General features: G+C 46.1%; 1 protein-coding gene across 10 annotated transcripts in view; it reads right to left on the bottom strand.

Moving 5' to 3' along the window:
* FBRSL1 (fibrosin like 1) overlaps positions 1-23,505 on the bottom strand; it is a 554,269-nt gene that overhangs the window by 425,043 nt on the left and 105,721 nt on the right. Inside the window, exon 1 of one of the 10 annotated variants that reach the window (XM_081966850.1) lies at positions 10,173-10,294. The exons of the other annotated variants lie outside the window; for them this stretch is intronic. The gene's annotated coding sequence lies outside the window, so the exon portion shown is untranslated. Of the gene's footprint in view, positions 1-10,172; positions 10,295-23,505 lie in introns of those variants that run through there. 10 annotated transcript variants of the gene reach the window in all.

Below are 23,505 nucleotides of genomic sequence, written 5' to 3'. Positions count from 1 at the left end.
TTCAAGAAGAGACTGGACTGCCATCTGTCAGAAAGGGATTAGGGTCTCCTGCCTGAGGGGGGAGTGTTGGACTAGATGACCTACAAGGTTCCTTCCAACTCTTATTATTCTACATTCAATGGAACGACTTGCCTTCGGAAGTTGTAGGAGCTTCATCACTGGAGGCTTTCAAGAACAGAACAGACTGCCATCTGTCAGTAACGGTGTAGGTTCTCCTGCTTGGGCAGGGGTTGGACTGGATGACCTACAAGGTCCCTTCCAACTCTGTTAATCTGAAGTCCTTCCTTGCAACCCTACTCCGTCTCCCTTCCTGGTGGGCATGAAGGAAGCCTCTGTCCGTGCACACAAAAGGGGGAAGGCGTGTCTCCTTGCTCCCTTCCATGCCGACTGCAACCCTGGGCATCTTGCCAATTTCCCCTCCCCAGGAGACGATGAGCTCTCGGGAAGCCCTTCTGGAGGTGGAGGACCAAGGCGCTTCCCTCTCGTTTACCCTACTTGAGCCCTCTCCAGGAGGGCTTGGCCTAGAGACACCCTCCCAAATGATTCAACTCCCCCCCCCTGCCAGTTTCATCTCTCCAGATTGACACGCCGCCGAGGACGAGAAGCCGGAGAAGGAAGCTTTTCTTTCCCCTATCTCCATCTTGCCAGAGCCGGTTGCTAAGCAACTAAGTGGGCCTTATGGGGGAACAGCTTCTCCTGCTCCCCCCTTCCTCCCCACCCCCAACAGGCTTGGCTGGAGCCTTTCAAAGGGAAGGGGGCTTCTAATATTTTGCAACTGCTTGATCATTTGACGCTCGGAGGACGCAAGGAGGAGCTGCTGACACCGGAGTCCGAGCCGAGGCCGGAGAGCCATGATGCCACGGCTTGTAAATAGGAAACCGGAGGGAGAATTGGGTCTTCCCAAAACAATTAAATTTAAGAGGGGAACTCCCCCCTCCACCAATCCTCTGCAAACAAAGAAAAGGCTCCGAGTCAGGGTTAAATGTGTAGAGCAAGATGAATGGAGGCCTTTGAAGAGGGGAGGTTGATAGAAACCCCCTTTAGATGGAGAGAGGGAGAGAGAGGGGAGAGAGAGGGGGGAGAGGGACAGAGAAGGAGAAGAGGGAGAAAGGGAAAAGGAGAAAGGGGAAGAGAAAGAAGGAGAAAGAGGGGGAGAGAGAGGGGAGGGAGGGAAACGGGGAGAGGGGGGAAGGATGGAGAGAGAGAGGGTGGGAGAATGAGAAGAGGAAGAGAGGGGCGAGAAAGGGAGAAGGAGAGAGGGGGAGAGAAAGAGAGGAAGAGAGAGAGAGGAGAGTGGGGGAAGAGAAGGGGAGGGAGAGAAAGGGAGGAGAGGGGGAGAGAAAGAGGGGAAGGGAGAGAGAGGAGAGTGGGGGAAGAGAGAGGGAGGGAGAGAAAGGGAGGAGAGGGGGAGAGAGAGAGAGAGAGAGAAAGAGAGAGAAGGAGAGAGGGGGAAGAGAGAGAGAGACAGGGAGGAGAAAAAGTACATTTGCAAGTACAAAGGCCACCTTCCTCTATGAAGTCCAAAGAATGTGGCTGCTTTATGGGCAAACCCAAGACTGCTCTTCAAGGCTTCCCCTTCCTTCTCGCAACGCACAACGCACACACACCGAAGGGCCACCTTTACTTCCGAAGAGGTTTTGCGCTTCACAGCCTGGTGGAAACAGTATGAGGCTGCAGACTAAATCATCATCATCATCTTCATCATTATTATTTAAAAAGAGGCATCTCCTTCTTCTTCTTAAGAGAATCGTTGACCGTCCCGAAGCTGCTTTTTTTTTTTCAAAAAGCGAGCGGACTTTGTTTTTTCCGCCGAAGACGTTTCGCTTCTCACTCAAGAAGCTTCTTCGGTTCTTCGGGCAGAACTGAAGAAGGTTCTTGGGATCAGAAGCGAAACGTCTGGCAGGGGAAAAACGAAGTCCGCTCGACTTTTGGAAGGGGGAAAAAAAAAAGCAGCGTTGGAAAAACCGTGGCTTTATTGGGGCGAAGTTCCATTTGTGTTATCATTTCCTTAGCAAATAACCCAAAGCACGTATTTTTTTCATAGAAAAGATTTCGTGTTGGGTTTTTGCAATGGGAGAGCGTCCGATCGCATTCTTTCTGACTGGAAAATACAGAAGCAAAAGACACGTTTTACATCCGTCAGCAAAAATGAGGTCTTGGTCAAAGGTGGCATCAACAGAGTTTGCCCCTTCTGTGAACTCTGTCCCTTACAGCCATATACAGTTCCTTTCCACCCTCCCTACTTCCTTCTTTCTCTCTTCCTCCCTCCCTCCTTCTTTCTTTCTTTTTCTCTTTCTTTTTCTCTTTCTATTTCTCCCTCCCTCCCTTTCTTTCTCTCTCTCTCTCTCTCTCTCTCTCTCTCTCTCTCTCTCTCTCTCTCTCCCCTCCCTCCCTCCTTCCTGCCTTCCCATCACCTCTCTGCCAGGAACAGAAATGACCAATTTCTCAATATAAAAGACCAACACCCAGATCCAGAGAGCTGATCCTGTTTGCAAAGGAGGCAACTGAGATAAAGGGATCGCTGTTTTCGTTTTCTTTTTAATGTTTCCCCATGACTTCTGCAAAGCCAGAGCTGGGTTTGACTCCATCCCACCAGGCTGAAGCAATTTATGCGAGCCGTTGAACCTGCTGAGATCAGAAGCTGCCTTTTCTCTGGAGGATTTGGGCCGACGTTGTAGCTGGGTAGCCCGGCTCGGCTCTACTATTTGCAGCGTGGAATGTAATAGGGGAAATAGGCATGCCCTCAAGCGAAGGGTTCACACAGGCAGGAAGGAAAAAAAGGAAGGAAGGAAGGAAGGAAGGAAGGAAGGAAGGAAGGAAGGAAGGAAGGAAGGAAGGAAGGAAGGGAAGGGAAGGGAGGGAGGGAGGGAGGGAAGGAAGGAAGGAAGGAATAGCAATAGCACTTAGACTTATATACTGCTTTATAGTGCTTTCCAGCCCTCTCTAAGCGGTTTACAGAGTCAGCCTCTTGCCCCCAACAATCTGGGTCCTCATTTTACCCACCTTGGAAGGAGGGAAGGCTGAGTCAACCTTGAGGCTGGTGAGATTCGAGCTGCCAAATTGTAGGCAGCCGGCAGTCAGCAGAAGTGGCCTGCAGTACTGCACTCCAACCACTGTGCCACCTTGGCCCTTTCATACATCTCTTGAAAGTTCCCTTCCTCTTCGATTCCTTTGCTACTTATCAGGACAGCCAGAAATTTCCTGGCTAACGACTTCAATCTACTTCAGGCCTGGACCCAACAACAGTCTTCTGCTCACATGCCATTACACCCTTATTTCCTTTTATTCCCCCAGGTTGTTTTCCAACTCCAGGTGCCCTTTGCTCCATTTCTGGGCAGGTGGGCATCTTTCCCAGCTACAATACTGGCCTGTTTTACTTTCTATGGAAACGTATGAGGCCCAGAGGCATTCTTGGGAATCAGCAATGGCTGTTTGCTGGGCAGCAAGCCAGCATCAATTTATTTTTAATTAGAAGAAGCTTTAAAACAAACCTAAAGTGAGGAGGGACAAGAGGAGGACTGGCTGGCAGACTGAAAGGCAGCAGTCCCTGGGTGCCCACAGACAACCTACTACTTGCCTTGATATAAAACGGTGGAGTTGGGAGTGAATTCTTGGCCATCCGCTATTTCAAAGCAAGGATATTGAGCCAGGAATACAGCCAGCCTTCGATGTATGACCACAATTGAGCGCAAACGTTATGTTAAGTTGTTAAGTGAGGCACAAATGGTCATCCCATGACAATTGCCAAGTGCCCGGATTTTGATTACATGATTGTGAGGATACTGCAACGATCATAGTAAAAGCATGCACTGATAAGTTACTATTTTCAGGATTGTTGCAACTTCAAATGCTCACTAAGGAAATGATTGTGAGTTGAGGACTACCTCTATAACAATCAAGGAATCATAAACATCCAGATCCAACCCAGAACGGGGGAGGGGGGCTCCCAACTCATACCAGGTGGCCTCTCCGGAACCCCTTCAGAAACCAGGTTGCTAAAACTCAACATTGGTTTGCAACAGGGGTGACCGAACTTTGAAGCAGTGGTGAAATTCATTTTTTTTTACTACCGGTTCTGTGGCTGTGGCTTGGTGAGCATGGCAGGGGAAGGATACTGCAAAATCCCCATTCCCTCCCCACTCCAGGGCAAGGATACTGCAAAATCCTCATTCCCTCCCCACTCCAGGGCAAGGATACTGCAAAATCTTCATTCTCTCCCCACTCCAGGGGAAGGATACTGCAAAATCCCCATTCCCTCCCCACTCCAGGGGAAGGATACTGCAAAATCCCCATTCCCTCCCCACTCCAGGGCAAGGATACTGCAAAATCCTCATTCCCTCCCCACTCCAGGGCAAGGATACTGCAAAATCCCCATTCCCTCCCCACTCCAGGGGAAGGATACTGCAAAATCCCCATTCCCTCCCCACTCCAGGGGAAGGATACTGCAAAATTCCCATTCCCTCCCCACTCCAGAGGAAAGATACTGCAAAATCCCCATTTCATCCCCACTCCAGGGGAAGGATACTGCAAAATCTCCATTCCCTCCCCACTCCAAGGGGAAGGATACTGTAAAATCCCCATTCCCTCCCCACTCCAGGGGGAAGGATACTGTAAAATCCCCATTCCCTCCCCACTCCAGGGGGAAGGATACTGTAAAATCTCCATTCCCTCCCCACACCAGGGGAAGGATACTGTAAAATCTCCATTCCCTCCCCACTCCAGAGGAAGGATACTGCAAAATCCCCATTTCATCCCCACTCCAGGGGAAGGATACTGTAAAATCCCCATTTCATCCCCACTCCAGGGGGAAGGATACTATAAAATCCCCATTCCCTCCCCACTCCAGGGGGAAGGATACTGCAAAATCTCCATTCCCTCCCCACACCAGGGGAAGGATACTGCAAAATCCCCATTCCCTCCCCACTCCAGGGCAAGGATACTGCAAAATCTCCATTCCCTCCCCACTCCAGGGGAAGGATACTGCAAAATCTTCATTTCCTTCCCACTCCAGAGGAAGTATACTGCAAAATCTCCATTCCCTTCCACTCCAGGGGAAGTATACTGCAAAATCCCCATTCCCTCCCCACTCGTAGGAACCCACCACTGCTTCCAGAGGATAATTAGAACTGCAGGAAAAAAAACAACTGCTACTAACCTGCCTTCCATTGAGGACCTGCACACTGCACGAGTCAAAAAGAGGGCTGCGAAAATATTTACCGACCCCTCATATTGTATGAATCAAGCCTGTTGGGCTGTGGTATGATACCATGCACGGAATCAGAGTCTGTGTTGGAGAGAGACTGGCTAAGGAGGAAGCATTCCTCGAGTCTCCGGGAGGGTGAAAACTGCCCCCTCCGGGTTTGGGAGGCTGGAAACAGGCCCGTTTCTGGAGTTCTGGAACTTCCGGGAGGCCCATTTTTTTGGCCTCCCCAGGCTCTGGAGGCTTTCCTCAAGCCACTGGGAGGGCGAAAACATCCTCCCCTGGGCTCTGGAGGTTCTTCAGAGGCTGGAAAACAGGCTGTTTCTGGACTTCTGGGACGCCCATTTTTTGCCTTCCCAGAGCCTCCGTGCGGGCCCTGCGCTTACCTGGCTATGTGAAGACTCCTGGAAGGGGAGGGGTGGGCGAGGCCAGCCAGTCCTTCCAACTACCAGTTCGGCGAACCTGATGTAAAATTGGCATCTGAACCAGCTGAATCCCACCCCTATACAGCCTCATCTGAATCCTGCTGAACCCTTATCTAGTCTAGCCCAGGTACAATCTGCCAGCCTGGGAAGATTCCTGTAAAATAGGCATGAGCAATGAAGTAACAAGTTGAACTCTTCACCCGTGGATTGGGTCGTTCATGCCTAAGAGCCTACAAGAATGGGCGTCCACCATAAATGTAATGGAACAAATAAACGAGGCAAACCCACAACATTGCTTAATTCAGTAAACAAGTTTCACAGGCCAGTTGTGGCACGCTTTTCTGTTGTTTCAAAGCAAAACAAGACACTAAAAACGCGCATCTCATTTGCAGGTTCTGAAAAAAAGAATGCAAGCTTCTCCCACGCCAAATCCTTTATCCTCAAACACAATCACAATTTTTTTTATATTGCTTTCAGCCGGTGAAGGTAGCCGAAATGCTCAACATCAGAGTAATCTACAGATTTAAGTATCTCTAAACGCACAGTGAAAAAGATGAATGGCCCATTAAGAAAAAAAAAACATGTGCAAGTCCCTAAATACGTATGTTTAGTTTAATGCACATACTAAGCAGCCTTGGAGTGTGAATTTCAAAGGCGCTTACCGAGTTGGAGAAGGGGGATGGGGGAGGAGACATATTGACAAAGGAGTCATTACACGCTGGATAAATAATATATCATTTAGAACAAACTCTCTGGACTGTCGTGAACAGCTGTTTTGTCACTGGGAAAAGAGCAGAGCAAGACAGAGATGGGAATTTAAATTGCGCCTATGATCCGGAGGATGGGGGAAGAGAGAGAGGGGGGGGGGCAAAATCATGGAAGAACCCCTCCCGTTAAAGCAAAAAGGAAAAAAACCCTTATTTTACTTCATTGTAACATGGCAGCAAGGAAGTGGTCAGAATCCAGGAAAGACACAAGGCAACGGAAAGAATAGAGGAAAAGATAGAACAGAAAAATCCCCAAATAAACCAAGAGGACAAAACTATTTTTTTTTGAAAGATATAAAAATGGGACCGGAATTGGATAATCTGGAAAAGGTTTTGAAAGGGAGAAAGAGGTAAGGGTGAATATTTTGGAGATCTGGCAGCCTAGGAGGATAGATATGGGAGAAAAAAGGTATAATGAAGATACAGGTGTTGATAAGAGACAAGGATCCAAGAGAAGAGTATGGGAGGAAGGCCAAAAAACAAATAAGAATTGAAGTATTAAAACGGGCAAGAGATGATGGATAGAAAAGATTTTTTTTAACTTTTCTTTCTTTCTTTTTTCTAATGATGGCCTGATTAAAAGCTAGAAATAGAGGTAGAAATAAGAATATGCATCTTTATAAGGGCAATGTCTTCATTAAATATGTGTATTAATATTAGGATTAGCAAGAGTGACCTGATTAGAAGTCAGAATAGAGGTAGAAGTAAGAATTTAAGCAGTTATAATATCAATACATGGAGAGGGTCTGTTGTGCAAAACATAGCTTCAAAAGTGCAAAAGCAACTGGACTTGTTTTTTTCTTCTTCGAAGAACTGAAGAAACTTCTTGGATGAGAAGCGAAATGTTTTCAAAGAAGAAAACCCCAGGAGCTCCAGGTGCCCTTTGGAAAAAGCACCATTGGGATCATATAGAAATCTTTCTTGGTGGACCTTAGGTTCATGCTGGCTAGGGAATTCCGGGAGTTGAAGTCCATGGGTCTTCAGGTTGCCACAGTTGGGACACCCCTGAACTAAAGCCAGCTTGGTGTGTGTGTGTGTGTGTGTGTGTGTGTGTGTGTGTGTGTGTCTAACTGGGCAGAGCCGAGTTCTCTCTGAATAAGGCTTTTGGAGAAAGTTTGCAGAATGAAATACATGTAGGGACATTCTACCCATCGCAACATCATGGGTATGATTTTGCAGATCTGTAACATGCTCTGTGGACCCCAGGAAACAGTGGTGAAATTCAAAAAATTTTACTACCAGTTCTGCGGGCATGGCTTGGTATGCGTGGTGTGGCTTGGTGGGTGTGGCTTGGTGGGCATGGCGTGGCTTGGTGGGTGTGGCTTGGAGGGCGTGGCAGGGGAAGGATACTGCAAAATCTCCATTCCCACCCCACTCTGGGGCCAGAGGTAGCATTTGCCGGTTCTCCGAACTACTCAAAATTTCCGCTACCGGTTCTCCGAACTACTCAAAATTTCTGCTACCGGTTCTCCGAACTACTCAAAATGTCCACTACCGGTTCTCCGAACTACTCAAAATGTCCACTACCGGTTCTCCAAACTACTCAAAATGTCCACTACCGGTTCTCCGAACTACTCAAATTGTCCACTACCGGTTCTCCAAACTACTCAAAATGTCCACTACCGGTTCTCCAAACTACTCAAAATGTCCACTACCGGTTCTCCGAACTACTCAAAATGTCCACTACCGGTTCTCCAAACTACTCAAAATGTCCACTACCGGTTCTCCGAACTACTCAAAATGTCCACTACCGGTTCTCCGAACTACTCAAAATGTCCACTACCGGTTCTCCAAACTACTCAAAATGTCCACTACCGGTTCTCCAAACTACTCAAAATGTCCACTACCGGTTCTCCGAACTACTCAAAATGTCCACTACCGGTTCTCCAAACTACTCAAAATGTCCACTACCGGTTCTCCGAACTACTCAAAATGTCCACTACCGGTTCTCCAAACTACTCAAAATGTCCACTACCGGTTCTCCGAACTACTCAAAATGTCCACTACCGGTTCTCCAAACTACTCAAAATGTCCACTACCGGTTCTCCGAACTACCTAAATTTCCGCTACCGGTTCTCCAGAACCTGTCAGAACTTGCTGGGTTTCACACCTGCCAGGAAATCTAAAGCATTGGTGTCTTCAGTCCCTCTCTTCCAAAAGTGAACAAGATAAACCTTGGCCAATCACTGACGAGTGATTGACAGCCGCAGCTGTAAATGCCAAGACTGATGTGTTGAGTTAGGGAGGCTGAAAGTCTTGCTGGAAGAACAGATTATCACACACCTATTACAAAGAGTCCTCGGCTTACAACTGTTTCCTTAGCGACCGTTTGAAGTGGCAAAAAAGTGACTTACGGCTGTTCCATTTCAGAACAACTAACCTCGCTTCAGATGTCAGCTCTGTGACTTCATTCCAAGCCTGGATAGGATACCTTTGATTTTTGAAATGCCTTTGAAAGTGGAACCCCTACAGCAAGTGGCCAGCAAGGATATGAAAGAGAGCATTCAGAGAAAGCAGGTAAATAACTTTTACTGCCAAACTCCAGCAATTTTGTTAAGAAAACACGGTGCAATTATAGGTGGATATATATATATTTTTAATATGCAGAGTTCAAAATCTGTAATTATATCACAGAGATGTATTTGTCTGAGCTGTTTTTTAAAAAAAATAAAAAACGTTCAATGGAAAGCAAGGATTTGCTGCCTTCTCTTCCTTAGTCCTCTGAATGGTTGAAGGGTTTGGATTTAACTAGTCTAGAGAAAAGAATTAGGGTTGACATGATAGCGGTATTCCAGTGTTTGAGGGCCTGCCCTAAAGAAGAGGGGAATCAACTTATTTTCCAAAGCACAACAAGGCAAGGCAAGAAACCATGGATAGAAAGCAACCTGGAATTAAGGAGAAATCAAGGAGAGAAGCGACCTGGAATTAAGGAGAAATCAAGGAGAGAAGCGACCTGGAATTAAGGAGAAACTTCCTAACAGTGAGGGCAATCAACCAATAGTAGAGTTTGTCTTCAGATGTTGTAGGTGCTCCATCATTGGAGGCTTTCAAAAACAGACCGGGCAACCTTTTATCTGAAATGGTATAGGGTCTCCTGCTTGAGCTAGGAGTAGAAGACTTCCAAGGTCTCTTCCAACTTTGCTATTCTATGAAACAAGGAGAAAACAGCAAAAATTAGGGGACAGAAGGCTAAAAGGAATTTTGTCTGTCTTAGTTTAATGAAAAGAAGGACCAGGGGAGACATGATAGCAGTGTTCCAATGTCTCAGGGGTTGCCACAAAGAAGAGGGAGTCAAGCTATTCTCCAGAGCACCTGAGGGCAGGACAAGAAGCAAAAGATGGAAACTAATCAAGGAGAGAAGCAACCTAGAACTAAGGAGAAACTTTCTAACAGTGAGAACAATTAATCAGCGGAACGACTTTCCTCCAGAGGTTGTGGGAGCTCCCATCACTGGAGGTTTTGAAGAAGAGACTGGACAGTCACTTGTCTGGAATGGCAGAGGCTCTCCTGCTTGAGCAGGGGGTTGGACAAGAAGACCTCCAAGGTCTCTTCCAACTCTTCTGCTATTCTGTTAAACCTCATGGCTTATTCAGCCAACCGTCTTTGTTTCCCTAACCAGAAATATTCCAGCAATGGGGTATGTAATTTCATTTACTGCCCTCTCCCTTCTTCGTCTTGAGAATGCATTACCATATAGCTTCATTTCAAGCCCACTGCTCCCCCCACCCCCCCGCCGGTTGTCAGCCGACGCAAGCACACACTTGTTGAAAAGACTCACACAGTTCCTGGCTTGAAGGCCTACTAACTTCAATTCATTCTCCCAAGAAATTCTTGGCAGAAGAGGTATTTCCCAAACTCAGAGAAACTTGGAAATTCAGCTGTCAAGGCAGACCGAACTTGACTTAAGCCTGGTTGACTTCTTTGGCTGAAGTCTACTGCGATGCATATTTGGAGGGTTGCAATTAAGGGGGGGAGGGGGGAAGCAGACTCCAAAAACTTCAAAGCCGGCTAATCAGGAAGGCTAAAGCCAACCAACATTTCAAGAGGAGAGTAGCCCGGAGCTGCTGTGGAGAGAATGAGATCCCCTTTCAGGCAATGCTCTGGCAGGCTGTTTTCTTAGCCTCCTGCTATTCCTAAATTTGGAAAGCTATCCGAGCCCCACTGTGTTTTTTCCCCCTCTCTTCTCCTCGCCCCACCCTTTCTTCCTTACATACCCATTTCTGCTTTTTCTGTTTCTCTAGCTTAAGTGCAAGGACGGCAAAGTACTGTAGATATTTTTCCAAAGGAATGTTGTTTTCCAGATGGAGGGAGAAAGATTAACAAGGTAGCTGCTGCAGGGGGGGGAAGGGAGGGGGGAGAATTAAAGAGAGAGAATTCAATAATTAGACAGAGAAAATAGATATAGAAGATTGAGAGAGAGAGAGAGAGAGAGAGAGAGAGAGAGAGAGAGAGAGAGAGAGAGAGAGAGAGATGGATAAAGATGGATGGATGGATGGATGGATGGATGGATGGATGGATGGATGGATGGATGGATAGATAGATAGATAGATAGATAGATAGATAGATGGATGGATGGATGGATGGATGATAGATAGATAAGATAGATAAGGTAAAGCTTCCCCTCGCACATATGTGCTACTCATTCCTGACTCTAGGGGGTGGTGCTCATCTCCGTTTCAAAGCCAAAGAGCCAGCGCTGTGCGAAGACGTCTCCATGGTCATGTGGCCGGCATGACATAATGCCGAAAGCGCACGGAACACTGTTCCCTTCCCACCAAAGGAGGTTCCTATTTTTCTATTTGCATTTTTATGTGCTTTTGAACTGCTAGGTTTGCAGAAACTGGGACAAGTAACGGGAGTTCACTCCATTACGCGGCGCTAGGGATTTGAACCCCTGAACTGCCGACCTTTCTGATCGACAAGCTCAGCGTCTTACCCACTGAGCCACCGCATCCCTAGATAGATAGATCTATAGGTAGGTAGGTAGGTAGGTAGGTAAGTAGATAGATAGATAGATAGATAGATAGATAGATAGATAGATAGATAGATAGATAGATAGATAGATAGATAAATGAGAGAGACAAAGATAAATATAGACAGACAATACAGATGGATGGATGGAAGTCGAGAAAGATTAGAGACAGACAGACAGGTACAGACAGACAAATGGACAGACTGATAAACAGGCAGACAGGCAGAGGGCCAAGCTGAATGGCAAAGAGAGTCTTTTGGAGTCAGGCAAGTTATTCCAGACAGCTTCCTAGTGATGCAAAGAATGAAGTCTGCAGTCAGACTCCTGTCCTCACCTAAACTTTTTTCTTTCTTGCTCTCTTGTTGCAAACTTAAAATTCCACCCAGGAATATCACAAACCCATTTCAACTAACCTACATCCGGTGACACCTCCATTCCTCTCTTCCCAACAAGGAAATGGGCACAGTTTAATTTAGTTTAGCTTCTTGCGCCTCAAAAATAATAAGACCTCCCTAAAAATAAGGCCAAGGGCTTATTTCGGGGGTCAAAAGAAAATAAGATCCTGTTTTATTTTCGGATAAACATGGTAGTTTATTGTCATTGCACATCATACGATGAAATTAAATGCCACCTTCAGTGTACTTATAACTATGAAAATAAAAACACAAGCAAACATCCTTCACATGCTATAGAATTGAAATTGAAAACTTTGATATTTTCATTAATATTGCATCCTGCAGTAGAATTCAATCTAGCTACTGCTCTGGGATAGAAGCTATTTTTCAGCCTATTTGTCCTTGTTTTTATTGCCCTGTACCGTCTGCCAGATGGTAATAGTTCAAAAAAAAAAAGGGTGCCAAGGATGAGATGGATCTTTAAGAATGTTTTGAGCTTCCTTAAGGCAGCGGGAGCTATAAAGCTCTTCCAAAGAGGGGAGAGGGCAACCCGTGATCCTCTGGGCAATGACGTTGACCCTCTGGAGCACTGTCCCATCTGCCCCTTTGCAATTGGCAAACCAGACACAGTGCCTCCCAACTAGAGGAAAAGTACGGGTTATGGCGCCATCTCTCAAGAGAATGGAAAAGGTGGCCCTCCTCATGAAGGCAACTTCTGAACTCCAAAGTTCGTAACTCTGAAGGTAAATGCTGTCAACAAAGATCCAAAACACACACACACACACACACACACACACCCTGATGTAAACGATAACTACACCAATCAAGCCAGCCCTTCATGACTGATGTATTTTAGGGCTGTTATGATTTCCTGTTGTAAATTGCTAAGAACAGCCGCATCGGGAAATCCTCTCCAGGCCAAGAGAGTACTTATATGAATCATGATTATTTCCCTTTCATCAAGTGTGTACTTTTTCTTCGCGAGATGAAAGGTGGAAAAACACACGGCATCGTATCCCAGAATTCAGACGCAAACAGAAATGGTAAACACATTACAGGATTCTCTTCTGAGAGGGCTTGGCCACCGGGAAACCAGAGAAGTCTGATCACTTCGGTGAGAACAGAAAGAGCGGAAACTATATAAAAGGCAAGCATCACTCACTCATCAGGAAATCTCCAGAACCGTAAAGCCTACAAACTTGAAATTTGGCACGTATGTTCCTCTTGGATTCTAGGTGCTCGCTAAGAAAGGATTTTTTGAAATGACTATCAGATCATTAGTATTCCTTATGTTCTGATGCTAAGGAGTTCTACTTTCCCTCCCCACCTGAAAAGAACTCTGTTCCAACTGCCAGTTGCCTTATATTAACACGCTCTGATGTTAAGACATTCTACTCCCTCTCCCCACCTGAAACAAACTCTGTTCCAACTGCCAGTTGCCTCACATTCTATTTACTTCAGTTCAAACTGGCAGACGTTCCACTCCTTCCCTCAGGAGCGGCTCGGTGCTCCTTACAGTGCTAAACATCGGTACCTCATCTACATGTCTATGCCTTCCACCTATGGAACTGCTTCCAGGCGGCAGGAGCGATATTCCCATGTTGTCTTTCAATCACCGACCACCATTGAGCCAATGGATTGTGAACTGAATTTCTCCTGCATAGCCCGGTCACATAGTTTCGTTGCAAAGCACGGTTCTCCAGCTACTAGCAATATTATGTGACTATGCGCTAGTACTCCTATGGCACCCAATTTACATTGCCCTAATCCAGTATTGCATTTCTGTGTGCTTTATTAATTTAGCTTGCATTTACTTATCTCTCGGTAGTTCAAAAGCCCGAAAGATATTTAGACTTTCAGCTGAAGATCTACGTGGAGATGGGGAGGAAATAACAACAGATTGGAAGGGACCTTGGAGGTCTTCTGGTCCAACCCCTTACTCAAGCAGCAGACTCTCCACCAAATAGTTGTCCAATTAAGGTTTGGGAAACTTTGTAGAAGACCTTGACTAATGTTGACGTATCACGATGCTGGTTAATGGACACCATTTACCAGCATAATATTCTCCCAACTTTAAGCAAATGTTGTTCAGTTCATAGAAAGTCCTGAAGACATAAGGATGCATTCAACTGATCAAAAGACATACAGGATCTCATTTACAATAGATGGTAATGGAAACTTGACTAGCCATCACTTCTTGGTGGGAAAATGTGCAGGTCGAATTTGGTAGGATTTCACATACTCCCAGATATATTCAGGGGAAAATCCCTCTGCCTCCACCAAGATATCTATGGAAAGACATCTTCTCTGCAGTCCAGGGACTCCAAAATACTTTTTATCTTTATCTTGACCAAGAAAGGAAAATTAACCAGTGGAACAGCTTTCCTTTGAAGGCGTAGGGCCTTCATCACTGGGGTTTTAAAGAAAAGACGGGCAGCCATCTATCTGAAATGGTATAGACTACAGTCTCCTCCTTGAGCAGGGGGTTGGACTAGTAGACCTCCCAAGGTCTTCCCCAGCTCTATTTTGATTGAATCATTAACAATGAAAGGCCCAAACAAATCTGGACTTCAGTCAATTCAGGACCTTGGAGAGTTCAATCCAGATGATCTATAGGCTGGGTTAAATCTCAGAAGGAACATTGTTGTTCCAGTTCACCTTAAAAAGCCTTTAAAAAGGAGACTTCGTGCCTCCAATTCTACTTGTTCCTTTTTTTAAAGATATTTTAAAAAAGCCCTTGATCATCTCTGTCTGAAATTCTTAAATGGCTGGGAAATTCAGTTGAACGTTACGGCTCTCAAAATAATAAGGAGGGCTACGGATTGAAAAGTCACAAGAGGGATGGTCAAAGACTTGACCTCCATTTGGGTAGTCTGAGATTCACTGTACTTTGAATCTAGGCAGGATGTAGCTGCATTCAGGTCGTGGAAAGGTGACGTGTACTGTAGATAGAAGATAAGGACGATTCTGATAGTTTGGAGTCCTACATAAATGCTTCTTGACCCTTTGGGATAAAATTAAGACCTGCCTAAACCGTCCATTCTGCTTTCTGTGTCCAATTGGATGCCTCCAGAGAAACCCCGAAGGATTTCCAGATCATGTTCTCCAACATCCATTAAGAGCAGGGCTCTCCAACCATGGCTACTGTACAACGTGTGGACTTCAACTCCCAGAATTCCTCAGCCAAGCAGATTCGGACAGTGAGGAGGTTGGGGAGGAAGATGGGCCAGTCCTGGAATCTGGAGAAGGCTCCGATGCGGGCTCTGCATCAGAGGCAGAGAGGGGGCCAGAGCCGTCTGACAGTTATCAGCTGCCTTTGGAGTCAGACATCAGTGAGGCAGACGAACAGCTGGAGCCTGTTCCCAATGTGTGCATGTGCAGAGTTGCCAGACAAAGGGAACAGCTAAAGAACAGGGGTCAACTTGGGAGTAAGGCCATAGGTGGATGGTTATTTCCCTCCCAGAGGAAACAAAAGAGGAGCGAAAGGGGAGTGGAGTTTGCAGGAGACCATTAGTTCACTTAATTGGTTCGTGACTTTCCGAGACTCCTTGCCAAGTTCTGCAGATATCGGCCTGTCAGCTCTCCAAGCCAGATAAGGTCTGTGACTGTAAATCCTGTGTGGACTTCAACAGGTAGCAGTGCCTGGCTGTGCCAGTTTGGATGGAGAAGCTAAACCAGAACAATCCTGGTTAGGATTTGACAAGAAGGACCCCAGGGAACACCTGCCGGTGCGCGAGCTGAGACTCACAAGGGAAGACAATTCTCTAGAACCGTGATGGGCATGCGCACCATCACCAGCTGCTATTCTGGTCTCCGGCACGTACATGCACACCAGCAACCTGGTCTTTGCGCGTGCCAGAAACTTGAAGCCAAGCATGCACGAGCAGCCACCTGGTTTCCAGCACTCTGGTGCCTGCGAGGACCAGCTGACCAGCGGGCACAACCGTGCTGGAACCCCAGAGACCAGGTGGCCTGAGCATGCATGTGCACTGGCCAACTAGACTTCAGGGTTTCGGCGCACAGGCTCATGCATGCATGTTCTCCTTTGGGCCCTTGGTGCCGCTAAGGTTCGGTATCCCTGCCCTAGGAGGAGGCACCTACAAACTCCTTCTGTGCCACTGCCAGGAAAAAACAGTGCAGGGCATGTCTGGGCAATCATTGGCACTCCAGTTGGAATTGAAGGAGACTTTGCCTGAAACCAAGAGAGACAGGAAACCAGGGGAGAATTTCGTTTCATATTAGCTCCGCTACCAGAGATTTATGTGGCCATTTCTCAGCGGTTTCCACAGTCTGTTTAAGCCAAGCTACCTTCTGGAAAACTCAACTTACAACCCCCTCCGGTTCAAAGGCAGCATTAAAAAATAAAAAAAATAAAAATATATGAGCAATCACGGCCTGGGTGTGGATCGATCTATCTATCTATCTATCTATCTATCTATCTATCTATCTATCATCATCTCCATTTTAATTATACATTTTCCTTTATTATAGATCACATTTCCAGTTTTGCAACAACAGTGTAGTGGCTGTTTCAAGTCCTTTTTAAGTATAGGTAAAGGTTCCCCTTGGACATATGTGCTAGTTGTTCCCAACCTCTATGGGGTGGTGCTCATCTCCGTTTCAAAGCCGAAGAGCCAGCGCTGTCCGAAGACGTCTCCGTGGTCATGTGGCCGGCATGACTCTACGCTGAAGGCGCACGGAACGCTGTTCCCTTCCCACCAAAGGTGGTTCTTATTTTTCTACTTGCATTTTTTACGTGCTTTCGAACTGCTAAGTTGTCAGAAGCTGGGACAAGTCATGGGAGCTCACTCTGTTACACGGCGCTAGGGATTCAAACTGCTGACCTTTCTTATCGACAAGCTCAGAGTCTTAGCCACTGAGCCACTGTGTCCCTCTTTTTTAAGTATACATATTATATTATACACCCCGGTTATAACCATTATTCTCATAGTCATATAGTGTAGTCTGTCTCTCTCTCTCTCTCTCTCTCTCTCTCTCTCTCTCTCTCCCTCCCTCCCTCCCTCCCTCCCTCTCTCTCTCAGTACTCCTTGGCTTATGACCACAATTTCAGCCCAACATTTCTGTTGCTAAGTAAGACAGCTGTTCAGTGATTTTCCCTCCATTTTTCCTCCCTTTCTTGCCACGGTTGTTCGTTGCTTGTTGTTGTTCGTTGCTTGTTGTTCGGTTGCTTGTTCGTTGCTTGTTGTTCGGTTGCTTGTTCGTTGCTTGTCAGTTGTTCATTGTTTGTCGGAAGGTCACCAAAGGGGATTACGTGAGCTCGGGACACTAAATGTGAATCAGTTGCCATGTATCAGACCTTTTTTAAAAATCACGTGATCATTTATCAAGTGATCATTTTATCACGTGATCATTTATCACGTGATCACGTGCCATGTGTCAGGCCTTTTTTAAATCACATGATCATGGGGATGCTGCAGCGGTCGCAAGTGTGAAAAACCGCCATAAGTCCACCCCCCTTTTTTAGTGCCATTATCCCTTCGAATAGTCATTAAACAAATGGTTTAACTCAAGGACTAGCTGTCATCTGCATATGGGATTTACAAAGACAGAAGCCATTCCTCTGGACTCCAAAATGGAGACTGTGTAGAACAAGTGGCCTGTTTCAAGTTTCTGGGTGTCGTCCTAAAAGAGGAGCTGACTTGGGGCAACTCACATTGCATCCCTGGTCAAAAGGGCTCAGCAGAGATTATACAATCTCAGGAAACAACAACTGAATGGAAAACTGTTGCTGACCTTCTACCGCTGCAATAGGGAGTATTTTAACTTACTGCACAAACTGTGTCTGGTTTGCCAATTGCACAGGGGCAGATAGGAGAGCGCTCCAGAGGGTCAACGTCATTGCCCAGAGGATCATGAGTTGCCCTCTCTCCTTTTTGGAAGAGCTTTATCACTCCCATTGCCTTAAGAAAGTTCAAAACATCCTTAAAGATCCATCTCATCCTGGGCACCCTTTTTTTTTTTTGAACTATTACCATCTGGCAGCCGGTACAGGGCAATAAAAATAGGTTGAAAAACAGCTTCTATCCCAAGCCAGTAACCGTATTGAATTCTACTGTGGAGTGCAATATTATTTCAATGTCGAAGTTTTCAATTTCAATTGTACAGAATGTCAAGGATGTGCGTTTGTGTTTTTATTTTTATAGTTAGGATGTATACCGAAGACGGCATTTAATTTCACTGTACCATATGCAACGACAATCAAGTAAACGAAAATTGTAGTGGAGGTTTAAACCCGTACACACTTTGAGAGATTTTAAGCCATCCCTGGGTTGGATTTGGTGGCTTGCTACAGAACAAAACGAGGGCTGCTTTTGAGAATTTCCAAAGTTGGGAGTTTGGGGTGAAAGAGGGTTGCGTGCTAATTGCAATTTAAGCCCTTGTCGAGAAGCAAAATAAACATTGCATCTGGCTTTGCAGCCCATCCCGACAGTTGTCGACATGAAGGTGTCTGCTATGCTCTGTAGCTAACCAGAAAGGTATTTCTTGGCTCCTGCTAACTTGCAATTTCATTATGCAGTGCAAATAAATAAAACCGCACTGCAGGCAGACGGCCAACCCTGAAAGGCCCATCAGGGCAATGTTACAAAATCGAAAGGACTCCCGAGTCATCTTGGATCTCTTGGCGTGGAGTCTTAACTCCTTCACGGCTGCCCTCCGGTTTCTAAACAAACCTCAGTGGTGGGAGTTTCGCAGGAGCTGCGAGGCAGAGACTGACTTCAAAAGAACACATCAAATGCCAAAGTGCAATTAAATAGGTCTTGGATATAAAATGTTTTCTCCTGCCCCCCCCCTTCTCCTAAATGCAGATAAGGAAGCTGCCAAAAGTAATAAAACCACTGTTCTGAACAAGTAGAACTTTCCTTTCTCTTTCATTTTTTCTTCCCTTCCTCCTTTCCTTCTGTCTCTCCTTTCCTTTCCACTTTTCTTCCCTTCCCTTCCTCCTTTCCTCCCTCTTTCATTTTTTCTTCCCTTCCCTTCCTTCTTTCCTTCCTCTTTTCCTTTCCTTTCGGACAGAGCCAGCGCTGTCCGAAGACGTCTCCGTGGTCATGTGGCCGGCATGACTCAACACCGAAGGCACACGGAACGCTGTTCCCTTCCCACCAAACGTGGTCCCTATTTTTCTACATGCATTTTTACATGCTTTCGAACTGCTAGGTTGGCAGAAGCTGGGACAAGTCACGGGAGCTCACTCCGTTACGCGGCGCTTAGGGATTCAAACTGCCGAACTGCCGACCTTTCTGATTGACAAGTTCAGCGTCTTCACCACTAGCGTCCCTAATAGGGGAAGGTTATGACCGGTGTGTTATTCTGAAACAACTGGCACTCAACGCACAGCAAAGAGGGTGAACTGATTTGGGCGACTACCTTGATTAATGTATCGCACCGAGCAGCCCTTGGAAGACCTAATAAAAATGGTAAAAAAACGGGAATATCTCATAATTATCTTTCTGAGCTCAACCAGAATCTTCTGCATTTATTCCTTTTTTTAAAATTATTTTTGGAAAGAGAAGAGAAAGGAAAAAAAAAAGCACCAACCTTACGCAGCCAAGAAGTGATGATCGTATTTCTCACACGTTACTTACTTGTGAACAAAAACCTAATTATTACCAATTAAGATGGGGGGGGAGCCTTATTTTTTTTTAAAAAAATATTTATTACCACTCCACCTTCTTATATGGCTCTTGCCTAATTCCTTAATTGATTCCCCTCTTCCAACAGGCAATAAATGAGTAATGAGGCCCAACATTCACACTCGCTGGGGGTGAGGAGAAAGGAGGAGAGTAAGTGTAGGGACTCCCCCCCTCCCCATTCATTGAAGACCCTGGGGATTGTGGCATCTTACTCCGGAGGGGCCCATTTTGCATCAGAGATGCCCAGCACTTCACTAGACAAAACAGATTGATTTCCAATCAGACATAATTATGTCCTCTAACAGTCTCTTTCTCTTCCTTTCTTTCATTTTTTTTCTCTCCCTCCCTCCCTTTCTTTGTTCTTTCCTTCATTCTATCCCTTTTTCTTTTCTTCTCTCTCTCTCTCTCTCTCTCTCTCTCTCTCTCTCTCTCTCTTCCCCTCTCTGTCACAAAGACACACAGACACACACTAAGCAAATTAAAGCTGAGGGAGGAAGGAAGGGAGTTGGAAGGGACCTCGTAGGTCATCTAGTCCAACCCCCTGCCCAAACCCTACACCATTTTTGACAGGCGGCAGTCCGCTCTATTCTTGAAAGCCTCCAGTGATGAAGCTCCCACAACTTCTGAGGGCAACTCATTCCACTGAATATAGAATAACAGAGTTGGAAGGAACCTTGTAGGTCATCTAGTCCAACCCCCCGCTCAAGCAGGAGACCCTACACTATTCCTGACAAATGGCAGTCCAATCTTTTCTTGGAAGCCTCCAGTGATGAAACTCCCACAACTTCCGAAGGCAACTTCTGTTCCATGGGTTGATTTTTCTCCCTGTCAGAAAATTCCTCCTTATTTCCAGTTTGAATCTCTCCTTGTTCAGTTTCCATCCATTATTCCTTGTCTGGCCTTCGGGGGCCTTGGAAAATAGCTTGACCCCCTCCTCTCTGTGGCAGCCCCTCAAGTATTGGAAGACTGCTATCCTGTCTCCCCTGGTCCTTCTCTTCACTAGACTAGCCATGCCCAGTTCCTGCAACCATTTATCGCATGTTTTAGCCTCCCGTTCCCTCATCATCCTGGTTGCTCTTCTCTGCACTTTTTCTAGAGTCTCAACATCTTTTTTATACTGTGGGGACCAAAACTGGATGCAGTACTCTAGGTGTGGTCTTATTAGGGCTTTATAGAGCAGTATTAGTACCTCCCTTGATTGTATCCCTGTGTTGATGCAATTTAGGATTGCATTGGCTTTTTTGGCTGCCGTCACACACTACTGGCTTCTATCTAATTGGTTGTCCACTACGACTCCGAGATCCCTCTCACAGTTACTACTAATGATGACAGATACTCCAACTTTGAAAGGAAAGCCTACTTATAGTAGAATGCAGAAATGGAGGAACTGGCCTGTCCTTTGGGCCACCAGAGGAGAATGAGAAGATCCTGAGCAGATTTGCTTAGATCCACTCTGCATAATTATATAAAAGCCTCAAGAAGGACAGCTCTTCTGGCATAGGAAAGCTCCTGTGTTTCAAGGCAGGGGGGAGAGGAGGAGGAAGAAGAGGAAGAGGAAGAAGAGGAGGAAGGAAAGGAAGAGGAAGATGCGGAGGCGGTAGAAGAGAAGGAGGAAGAGGAGGAAGAAAAGAAGGAAGAGGAAGAAAAGGGGGATGGAGAAAGATGGAAGAGAGGGAGAAGGAAAGAGAGAAGGAAGAAGAGTGAAGGAGGAAGAGAAGGAGAGGATAGGAGGGGGACAAGGAAAAGAAAGGAGAAAGATGGGACGAAGAGAAGGAAGGCAGGAGAAGGAAGGAGAGGAGAGGGAGGAGGAAGAGATTTTTTTTCCCATAAAGGAGGAGGAGGAGGAAGAAGAGGAGGAGGAACAGGAGGAGGAGGGCACCTATAAAAACCAAGGCACTAAGTTAAGGCAATAGATTTTATGTGAAACAGCGTATGGGTCATAAAAATATGATTTAAAAACTGCAAGGCTTGACAAGTTGGAGCGTAAAGGTGGCGCACGGAAAATGCGCTGGATGAAAGGTAATTGAACGTGGTGAGACAAGAATGTAAGTGTTTCTTTTTTTGGGGGGGGAGGGAGGGATTTAATACAAGGGTATTAAAGGCCGGCTGACAGTGGAATCTGTCTCTGAGATACCAGTCAAGGAGATTAAATTAGTCTAGAGATGAAAGAGCGAACACAGGCCGGCTAATGGAAGGCTCTTCTTCCACTTGAAAACGTGGGGAAATTTCCAATTCTTTCGGCTGGGATTCCTCCCAGCTGTTTTCGTCCCTCTTCTCTGTGAACAGGAGCATCAGGGTGAGAACTTCACAAGAAGGTTTCTGTCCATGTCCAAGTGGATTCTGAGGGACGGGCAGGCGAAGATCCCCCTTTGTTGAGGATCAAATTCTTGTTCTGCGGGAAATGCCTAGATGAAGAACCTGGCATATCCATAAGCATCCTCAGCCTCATCGCCTTCAGAAGTTGTGGGAGCTTCCTCCCTGGAGGTTCTGAAGAAGACACTGGACTGCCATCTGTCAGAAACGGTGTAGGGTCCCCTGCTTGAGCAGAGGGTTAGACTAGAGGACCTCCAAGGTCCCTCCCAATGCTATTCTTCTGTGCCAACCCTGTGCATTGTATTTACCTTTGCACATGTGGAGGTGAAGTTGGAGCAAAGAAGCAGGAATGGTGACAGAGAGAGGGTTAGAAAGAAGTTGACTGCCTCCATTCAGTGGGTTATAATATAGTTGGTTAGAAAAATGCTCTTTCTTTTTTAAAAAAAAGGCTTTTTCTGCAGTGTTCTCTTAATATGAAATTAAATGATGCCTGTGTCCTTATTCTATGGGCAATTGGCCTTGGAGTTGGGCAACATTTGAGGGGGTCTCCAGCCTTGCTAATTAGCCAAAAGGGTCCTATTCTGTTTGACCCCAGATTCACGCTTAGCACTGTAGGAAGTTAGCACCCAGCCCTCTCCTGGAGGAATGAAATACCCTAGGAAATATTGAAAAGGCAGAATATTACATTTCCCTGGATGTGAAGAGGGAGAAAACATGTTTTAAAGACAGAGTAGCTCCCTGCAGCTTCCTACCCATCCACCTTTGTCAAGGGGCCATTAAGATGCCCAAGCCAGTCTATTCTACATAATAAAAGAGTTCTCCCCTTCAGCTCCAGGGTGATGGGATTAAGGCATGATAGTATTAGCCCTCTACCCAACTCACCACAGGGCATCTGGAAACTCAAACTTGGACTCAAAGACAGCCTACAGCAGGGGTGTCCAAACTTGGGAACTTTAAGACTTGTGGACTTCAACTCCCAGAATTCTGGGAGAGTTTCCCCTGCATGGCCCCATGGAAGTCTGACAACCAGAGTACATTTCTTACACAGGAACAAGAAACAGAAAGGTGGGACCGAACCAGAGAGTATAAAGCCAGGAACTTTCAGCATCTCGTCCTCTTTCTTCTTCTCCACCAACATTGAAGCATGTGATCACCTTTTCTGTTCAGCAGCTCAATCCGGGTGGTCCTGTCCACCATTAAAACCATCTTTCCAAGCAGCCTCCATGTCTCCAGTGTCTTTTCCCCCACTTGAGAGCTGAACCCAGGAGGACATTTCTTCCAACAGCACCACCTTCATATAGGATGGGAAGACAAGCGTAGGAATACTGCCGATTGTTGACGACTAAAGATAGGTGGTGTATTTGTCGTACAGATAACCTCTTTGTCATCCAATCATAGGGCCAATTACAATTCTTTGAACTGAACAAATGCGCATTCAGCATGCACAGAGACAACTGATTCGTATTTATGACGGAGGAAGTGGTCCCCGGGGTCACACAGTCCCCTCTTGCGACCTTCTGACAAGCAATGGGGAAGCCACATAACAACCATGTGACTAGCTTAACAACTGCAGGGTTTCACTTCACAAGAAAGTTGGGGCAAAAGTTGCTTAAGAGATGTCTTGCTTAGCAACGGAAATGTTGGGCTCCATTGTGGTCGTAAGTTGAGGACTACCTGTATTTAGGTAAAGATAAAAGTTCCCCTTGCACATATGTGCTGCCGTTCCCGACTCTAGGGGGGCAGTGCTCTTAGATTGACAAAAAAAATCTCTTGTGCCGACA

This window comes from Natrix helvetica (assembly GCF_964273705.1).
Source record: "Natrix helvetica genome assembly, chromosome: 14".
NCBI lineage: Eukaryota > Metazoa > Chordata > Lepidosauria > Squamata > Natricidae > Natrix > Natrix helvetica.
The sequence above is the reverse complement of the archived record's forward strand: the minus strand, read 5'-3'. Positions and strand labels throughout refer to the sequence as shown.